The sequence below is a fragment of the Heptranchias perlo genome, chromosome 14 (genome assembly GCF_035084215.1).
Source record: "Heptranchias perlo isolate sHepPer1 chromosome 14, sHepPer1.hap1, whole genome shotgun sequence".
In the NCBI taxonomy this organism is placed as follows: domain Eukaryota; kingdom Metazoa; phylum Chordata; class Chondrichthyes; order Hexanchiformes; family Hexanchidae; genus Heptranchias; species Heptranchias perlo.
Window position 1 is genome coordinate 36,638,045 of NC_090338.1, and position 9,934 is coordinate 36,647,978.

Here is a 9,934-nt window from a genome sequence, read left to right on the forward strand (position 1 = left end):
CACCACACTTTAAGAAGGATGTCAAGGCTTTGGAGATGGTGCGGAGGAGATTTACTAGAACGATATTAGGGATGAGGGACTTCAGTTATGTAGAGTGACTAGATAAGATTGTTCTCCTTACAGCAGAGAAGGTTAGGGCGAGAATTAATAGAGGTGTTAAAAATTATGAGGGATTTTGATAGAGTAAATAAGGAGAAACAGTTTCCAATGGCAGGAGGGTTGATAACCATAGGACACAGATTTAAGATAATTAGCAAAAGAACCAGAAGTGAGATGAGGAAAATTGTTTCTATGCAGCAAGTTGTTATGATCTGGAATGCACTGCCTGAAAGGGTGGAGGAAGCAAATTCAAGAGTGACTTTCAAAAGGGAATTGGATAAATACTTGAAAATGAAAAATTTGTGGGGCTATGGGGAAAGAACAGGGGAGTGGGTTTAATTAGATAGATTTTTCAAAGAGCCAGCACAGGCACGATGGGCCAAATGGCCTCCTTCTGCGCTGTATGATTCTATAATTCTAGTAATCAAAGTGAAACAGAGATATGTCCTGTGAAACAGTAAAGCAGTCAGTCTAAACAGAACAGTTATAAATGACTTGACTTGGAGACACAATGGCCCCAATATTTATGGGGAGGCGGGGAGGATGCGGAGGAGCACGATAGCGCAGGGGAAACCCAGCAAGACCGGGGACACGGAGGTCCTGCAGGATCTCATTATAATTTTTTTGTTCCGTTTCCCTCCCAGCAGTTGGTCAAAACCAGCGGCAGGGGGCCGCAGCCGGGGACACTCGGGGACAGTCCCCGGCAATCGTGATCGCAGTGCAGGCTGCAAATAGGGGGTTGCCGGTTGCGGGGCAGGTTGCAAATTGGGGACGGGGTAGGTTGCCGACCGCGGGACAAGCTACAATTTGGGGTTTGGAGGGGCCGACAATCACAGGCCAGGCTGCAATTCAGAGGTTGGGGGGGGGGGTGGAGGAAGAGAGCAGCAATCGGGAGGGAGGGAAGTGCAGTTAGGGGGTTGGTGGGGGGGGGAAAGGGAGGAGATCGTGATCGCAGCAGGGTCTAGAGGGAGGCTGCGATCAGCAGAAGGGAGGCTGAAGGCTTCCTTGAGGGACTGGGGGGAAACACTCCTGTTCCTCCTGGCCCACTAGGAGTGCTATAAAAAGCACTTACCTTCTGGAGATGGCAGGTCCCGCCTCCATTTCGCTGCCTGTTTTCCAAGCCCTGGGAAACCCGGCCGACAGCTGTTAAATTTAAATCAGACTCCCAATTGCACTGTGAGAACCTGATTAAAATATGAAAATGAAGTGTCCTACCTCTCCAAGATGGGAAACTCGCATGGCTTGAAACAAGCCGCCATATAAATGGCAACAGGTGCACACGCGGCAGGTTGGGGAGGTGTTACCCGTTTTGTAGGATTTAACCCCCCCCCCTCTCGTCCGACCTCCTTCTGCCAGTCGTGGGGGGGTTAATATCAAGACCAATATCTAATGACAGCTATTTTGACTTTCCACCTGTCAGTCGAAAGTCAAAATCCACCCCTCCAACTTTTTATTTTTGAAAGCAAGAGCATGAAACGGAGGCTGTAATGGATATACCAATTTCTTTGTTTCTGGAAACTAAGATCCTGGCTCCAAAAACGCAAAATGGCAAATCACACAAGGTCAAGGTAATATGTGCACTTATCTTCTGAAGAAATTTGTCAGGCTCTCTGGCAATTATGTACGTTATCAGTGACTCATTCTGAGACCAAACCCTAGATATTATCATTTGTCAACATTGGTAAAATCTTAGTTGTGCTATAGTTAATCACAAGTTAGCCACATTAGCACACCATTACCTTTCATCAAAATCACCAGTACTGCTAGGTGATTATTTGACAAGAAGACCACTCTCTGTGAAATGTGAACAAGGACAATGGGCGGAATTTTAACTGTGAAAAATGGGTGGGTTGGGGGTGGGGGGCATTGAAAATTGCAACAATTTCAGATCCGCCTCCAAACCACCCATTTCTGGTTTTCACCAGGGCAGGACGAGGGGCGGGCAACCAACCCACTCCCAGGAGGCTGCAGGCCTCCATTTTGCAAGGTTTTCCGATTGCAACCCCTGGGGGGCCGGGATTCCCGGGCCTTCTCCTTCACAGCGCGTGAGAGGTGGCAAGAAGACCTGAAACTGTGCCTTTCTGGCACAGCTTGTGGGCCCGGAGGAGCAGGAGTGCTTCTCCCAGGCCCAACAAACCTACCTGCAGTGACCCCCCAATGATCGCAGACCCTCCCAACGATTGCGGACTACCCCCCTCCGATCTCCAATCCCCCCCCACCCAAACGATCTCTGATCCCCCTCCCCGCAACGATCACAGACCACTGCGATGACCCCCGGTGACCGACCCCCAATCTCTGGCCCCATGAATGACTTCTCCGATGACTGACTTCCCCCCATCCCGTGACCCCCATGCCCAATGTTGTCCACCAGTGTCCCCATGCCCACACCCCCCCCCCCCCCCACCCCCATCCATTACAATCAAAGATTGCCTGAAGACTCATCTTTTCACATCTTCTTCCTTGCTCTGCTCCTGTCCGACTGAGGCCAGCCTGTCAATCAGGCCAGCCAGTCGGACGGCAAACCGACAAAAAAGAATAAAAGATGTCCTTACGTCAAAATCATAAGGACGTCCGGGAAACCTGTACTTCCAAGTTTCCTGTCCGGGATTTCATAAGAACATAAGAAATAGGAGCAGGAGTAGGCCAATCAGCCCCTCGAGCTTGCTCCGCCATTCAATAAGATCATGGCTGATCTGATCCTAACCTCAAATCTAAAGAACACAAGAAGTAGGAGAAGGACCCGGCCACTCAGCCCCTGGGCCCGCTCCGCCACCCACAGGGCCTTGACCGATCCGAACTCAGCTTCATGTCCAATTTCCTGCCCGCTCCCCGTAACCCCTAATTCCCTTTACTTCTAGGAAACTGTCTATTTCTGTTTTAAATTTATTTAATGATGTAGCTTCCACAGCTTCCTGGGGCAGCAAATTCCACAGACCTACTACCCTCTGAGTGAAGAAGTTTCTCCTCATCTCAGTTTTGAAAGAGCAGCCCCTTATTCTAAGATTATGCCCCCTAGTTCTAGTTTCACCCATCCTTGGGAACATCCTTACCGCATCCACCCGATCAAGCCCCTTCACAATCTTATATGTTTCAATAAGATCGCCTCTCATTCTTCTGAACTCCAATGAGTAGAGTCCCAATCTACTCAACCTCTCCTCATATGTCCACCCTCTCATCCCCGGGATTAGCTGAGTGAACCTTCTTTGTACTGCCTCTTTGTCTTTTCTTAAGTATGGACACCAAAACTGTATGTAGTATTCCAGGTGCGGTCTCACCAATACCTCCCTGTTTTTATATTCTATCCCCCTAGCAATAAAAGCCAACATTCCGTTGGCCTTCTTGATCACCTGCTGCACCTGCATACTAACTTTTTGATTGTCTTGCACTAGGACCCCCAGGTCCCTTTGTACTGCAGTACTTTCCAATTTCTCGCCATTAAGATAATAACTTGCTCTCTGATTTTTCCTGCCAAAGTGCATAACCTCACATTTTCCAATATTGTATTGCATCTGCCAAATCTCCGTCCACTCACCCAGCCTGTCTATATCCCCTTGTAGGTTTTTTATGTCCTCCTCACTCTCTACTTTCCCTCCCATTTCGACCCCCCCCCCCCGCCCCTTTCCCGGCTCCGGGTCAAGATCCTGGCCAATGAATCTGAATTAAAAAGCTTGGAGCTTTTTTTAAAACTTTGTCATATCTCTAAATTGACTTTTTACAAATCCAATAATTCCAAAAAAATGTATAAAAATTATAGAATTTGTAGTCTTATAGGTAATCAGAATTGGCCTGAAATGTCTCAAATCAACCATATCGTTTCACAAGCTAATTCTAATGTCCCAAACATCTGATTGTGGACCCCACAAAAGAACTCCCAGGCTTCAACCGACGCCAGGAACAATGGTCTGTATTGAATCCATTTCAGAACATAGCATGGCAGATGCAGTCATTTCTTACATCTCTGGTAGATGAGAGACAATGTACAAAATGACTGTGGACGCCATTCACAAACTATGGACCACATTGGAAATCAATGTCCACATCAATTGTTTTCTGGCAGTATCTCAGATTTACCAATCTGGACTTGGATATTCGAACGTTGGTAAACTTTACCTTCAGCTTCATTTCTGTTCACTGTCTTTGATTCCGTCAGTATGCGAGAACTTTAATCCTTGAGGCATAAAGTAGAAGCAGCGATCAGATGTAAGGCCATTCGAACTGAGCTGCGACTGCTCATTGTTGTGACTACAGTGAAGTGTGGGAAGTTTGAATGTCCACTTATTTTCATCCACAAATCGTCCACTTATTTTCATCCACAAATCGAACAAGTGTTCACGGGTCCAAAATGCTGATTGTTTACATAAAACACGGATAGTTGGCACGTATGTGTATGCTATACTAAAAACATGCACATACACTATAAATTATGGTTAATCACAATGATACAAATATTGAAAGTGTGTTTATTTGGCCATTAACGAGTAAATCTTGGAAAGGAATATATAGATTCTTTACAGGATGTGATGAAGCTCAAAATAAAAGTTTTCATGGGCATAGATTAACAAACATGCAAGCATGTCTGTTGTGCACAAAAATTATATTTTAGCATTATGTGCAGCATGCTGTTTTCGCATTCCTTTGAGGAACAGGAATTGTTTTAGCTAGTGTCTGCCCACAAATAGGAAGGATGCAGGGTGCCTCTGCAAGCAAGATGCAAGTTATTCCATTTGGTAGAATGTTTTTCATTCAGTAGCCAGTCTTCTGTGTTGATGTGAACAGTCTGTTGCTTTTGTTTTTTTAGGGGGAAAAAAAAGCCATCTGGCTACTGTGCACAGATAGTGCCTGGGTGAGGCAACATTTTATTTCCAGAAGCAGTGTGTTCACAGATGCAAGACAAAGACTGACTACCAAATAAAAAGGCCCCTTCTGCCAGCAATTAAATGCAGTGTGTAATGGATGCAATATGCACTGACAAAACTCCCAGGGGAAGGTTAAGTGCAGTGTGTGAACGTTAGCTTTTACAATATGTGCAACTGAATAGTACTAAAAAAAGGATTGTGGATGTTCTTGTTCAGAGCTGGAAATTATACACATCTTTGTAATCTGATATTCAAGCACTTCTTGTTCTATATGATGTGATAGTTTCTCAATTTAGGCATCAAAATGTACTCCAAATTAAGATATAAAAGGAAAAGCTTATATGCTCCTCATTAATTCGCCCGCAACCTCCCAACTCCTTTCACTCTGGCCCTCCACCCATCATGATACCGCTGCTGCTGTTGACACACTCAGCAGATCCCTCATGTCTGTCTTTGGTCCCACTAAATAACTTAATGTCTTTCACCCCTACAATTTTCCACGGGATAGTCCTCATCTTTGCTCACTCAAGAGAGAGTCATAAAGTTGAGCATGCCTGGTCCACAACCAGTTTTGACATTCATCACCAGATCTGACTGAATCACATCAAGCATTACTGTGCCTCATTGTCCTCAGCCAAAACCACCTACTACTCCAGGATCATTCTGTATGGCAAGATCAACACAAGCTCCTTTTCTCTAAAACCAACCTTCTCCTCAAGTCCATTACACCCCCCCACCCCACCCCCTTCCCCATGACCTCCAACACCAAGTGTGAAGAGTTCATGGATTTCTCTGTCTCTAAGATCTAATTCATTCATGTAGCTGCCTCTGTTGATAAGGTTGACTACAGTCACATCAGGGAAAAATAGTAAAAAGTTGAAATTAAAGGCACTATATTTGAATGCACAAAGCATTTGTAACAAGATAGATGAATTAATGGCACAAATGGAGATAAATGGGTTTGATCTAGTAGCCATTAATGAGACGTGGTTGCAAGGTGACCAACGTTGGGAACTAAGTATTCCAGGGTACTTGATTTTTAGAAAAGATAGGCAAAATGGAAAAGCTGGGGAGGGGGGGTGCTGATAATAAAGGATGAGATAAAGGCAGTAGTGAGAAAGGATCTTAGCTCACAAAATCAGGATGTAGAATCAGTAAGGTTGGAGCTAAGAAATAACAAGGGGCAGAAAACACTAATGGGAGAAGTTTATAGGCCCCCTAACAGTAGTTGTAGTATTGGACAGAGTATAAATCAGGAAATTAGAGAAGCATGTAACAAGGGTAAAGCAATAATAATGGGGGACTTTAACCTTCATATAGATGGGGCAAACCAAATCGGCAAAAGTAGTTTGGAGGACGAGTTCATGGAAAGCATTCGAGACAGTTTTCTAGAATAATATGTCGAGGAACCAACTAGGCAACAGGCTATTTAAGATCTAGTATTGTATGAGACAGGATTAATTAGTAATCTTATAATTAAGGATTCTTTGGGGAAGAATGATCATAATATGATAGAATTTCATATTGAGTTTGAGAGTGATGTAGTTAAGTCCAAAACTAGGGTCTTAAGTTGAAACAATGCCAAATACGTAGATATGGAGGGCGAGTTGGCTAAGGTAGATTGGGAAATTAGATTAACGTATATGATAGTAGATAAGCAATGGCAAACATTTTAAGAAATAATTCATAATTCTCAACGAATATACATTCCCGTGAGGAATAAAAACTCCAATGGAAAAGTGATCCAACTGTGGATAACTAGAGAAGTTAAGGTAGTATTAGATTAAAAGACGAAGCTTACAATGTTTCCAAAAATAGTAAACCTGAGAATTGGGAGGGTTTTAGAAATCAGCAAAGGATGACCGATAAATTGATAAAGAGGGAGAAAATTGAATATGAGAGTAAACGAACAATAAATATAAAAACAGATTGTAAGAGTGTCGACAAGTATGTAAAGAGGAAGAGAGTAGCAAAAGCAAACATGGGTCCTTTAAGAGGTAGAGACAGGAGAAATTATTATGGGGAATAAGGAAATGGCAAAGGCGTTAAACAGTTATTTGGACATGTCTTCCCAGTAGAAGACAAAAAAACATACTGGAAATAGTGGGGAACCAAGGGTCTAATGAGAGTGAGGAACTTAAAGTAATTAAGATTAGTAAAGAAAAAGTACTGGAGAAATTAATGGGGCTAAAAGCCGACAAATCCCCTGGACCTGTTGGCCTACATCCTAGGGTTTTATAAGAGGTGGCTGCAGAGATAGTAGTTGCATTGATTTTGATCTTCCAGAATTCCCTAGAATCTACAATGGTCTCTGTGGATTGGAAGGTAGCAAATGCAACCCCGCCATTCAAGAAAGGAGGGAGAGAGAAAACAGGGAACTATAGCCCAGTTAGCCTGACATCATTGTAGGGAAAATGCTGGAATCTATTATTAAGGACGTAGTAACAGGGCACTTAGTAAATCATAATATGATTAGGTAGAATCAACACTGTTTTAGGAAAGGGAAATCGTATTTGGCAAATCTATTAGAGTTTTTTGAGGGTGTATTTGGATTTTCAAAAGGCATTTGATAAGGTGCTTTCAGTGTGTTAATTGTTTCAGTGTTTCAGATCCAAATCCCCTTAAAAAATTCAAAATCCACAGATTTTGTTTATTTTCTAGCAAAAAATTAAGGTCCAGGGATGCGTATGCATTGCATCCGTGACATCAGCACAGCTTGTACAGCATGCAATGTGGATGTTGACTTACTGGGTGGAATGTATAAATACCTCCAGATTCCTTTTATGGCAAGAAAATAATGGGAAATTTCCATTTTTTTCCTCAAATTCAGGAAGAAAATCTTTTTTTAAAAACTGAATCACCATCCAAAAAAAGAATCCAGGGATTTATCAGTGGAAATTAGATTTTAATGATTCCTATTTGTTTACATTTAATATAACAATTGAAATGCAAAATACCTCAACATGGAGCAGGGCAACATGTCTTCAATTAACAATAGTTCATGCTCTTTGTAGAGAGCTTGGCCTAGAAATTCGACCACGGAGCACCCGTTTTTTGAGCACTAAACAGCCTCCTAAGCTTTCAATATGGCAGGCAGGAAGCGCGTGCTCATTACGAGCTGGAAATGTGGCATACTCTGCAACTTCTTGCCACTGTCACCTAACGGGCAATTGCGATGCACACCGTGGCCCCGTGCGCCAGTTTCCGGGTACAATCGAATTTCTAGGCCCTTATCTTTTGGATAGTATTGTTTCCCTCAATATGTATAGTAGTTATTTATATGTTTCACTGAACATTACAAAAGTCCAGCTGGTAGTAATAAGCAGCTTCTCATTCTGCTTGACAAAGACCATCAGTTCATGAATTTAGAGTAAATGTAGACAGTTACCGTGAAGAGTTTAATTTACTGACACCATTGATTCTGGCAGAATGGATTTTGTGATGCGGCTTCATGACACCATCAATTGCAAAGGGAAAACAACATATTAATTCTATTTGCTGGAAGTACAACATATAGTACACAGACTCTTTTAGTTAGTTGGTAACTGTAATTACAGAGCAATGAAAGAGTACTTTGTTCAGCAAAATGCACTTCAATGCTCAAGGCCACAGTCCAACAGGGAAGCTCTTGCTTCATGAGAGATTTGCAGAAGTTGTGTGGTAAATGCGTGGGAGAACACAATTCATATCCGGAAAAGACTCAGTTTCATCTTTGCTAGAATTGTTGCTTACTGTATTTTGTTTGATGGATCAGGGGGCAAATCTCCAAATGCTGCAGCTCAATTATCTTTTATCAAGTAAGGCCATGTCTCATCCTTTGACTATTTGAAGCATTTGCTCAACATGCAGAACAGTTTGAAACAACCAAAACCGATCCACAGTAGTGACATTTTTAAGTCATCATCCCTCAACAGTAACCACACCAACGCACAGCCAGAAACTCAGTCCTAGCATGCATGTCAGCTTTACAAGATGATGTGGTGATACGTATACTCAGTAATTATGTTATCATATTGGGATATCCTTCATTCCATACAATGCTCAGAAGCACGAAAAGTAGGGTGGTACACTTCAAAAAACTATACAATATACAAAACCAATGTTTCAACGAGGCTGAGTTCAGGAACAGATTAAGGCAGTTTGAAAATAATTTTGCTGCATTCACATTGTTAGTATTTTGAGGCACTGTAAAAATGAAGTATTGACCCATTAGGCAATCATTTCTTTGCTGCTGAATCAGTAAATTAAAATAAATTGTAGGGCAATGCTACATCCAAATACTGATAATGGCATATCTAACCGTAAAATATTTTTATTCCCAGCATAATTCCAATTGCATAGACATTCTTTTACTTGAAGTTTCCATTCTATTGCAAGAAAAAAAGTCATCCTCATGCAGTCCTTATTTTAATTTGTACATATACAATTCTAGATGATTAAGAGTGAAGAGAAGAGTTAAACTTAACCTGATACTCATCTTTATTTTATAATCTACATTCTATGATCTCATTAAAAGTAAGACAATGTTAATAAGCCATTAAAAGTAGCATTGAAACTACATGGCTTGTAGGCCATCATGACATCAGTGCAAAATATTATTGCCCTACAATTTACAGGAGTGCATAATACGAGTTATTTTAATTAAAATAGATATAATGGAATTAAGAATCTAGTATGAATTATTTATAGATTTAATTGATAACCAGTTTCAGCTTTGCACCAAACCTAAAGTTATATACCGTAAATTGGACGTGAAGGGCCGAAGTGAAGTGGAGTGGGACTCCTTACTCTAGGGAATCTCACTCTGCTTTGCTCCAGTGGCAGGTAAGGAACTGACTCTGGATTCAGACTGCAATTATACTATGGCCTAAATTTTCTGAGTATGCTTAGTGGCAAGAACCTCACATCAAAGTTCCAGTTGTAGTGTAAATGCACCCTTAGTTAATTTACTTTCTTTCAAAGAATCTGGGTTTCAATAA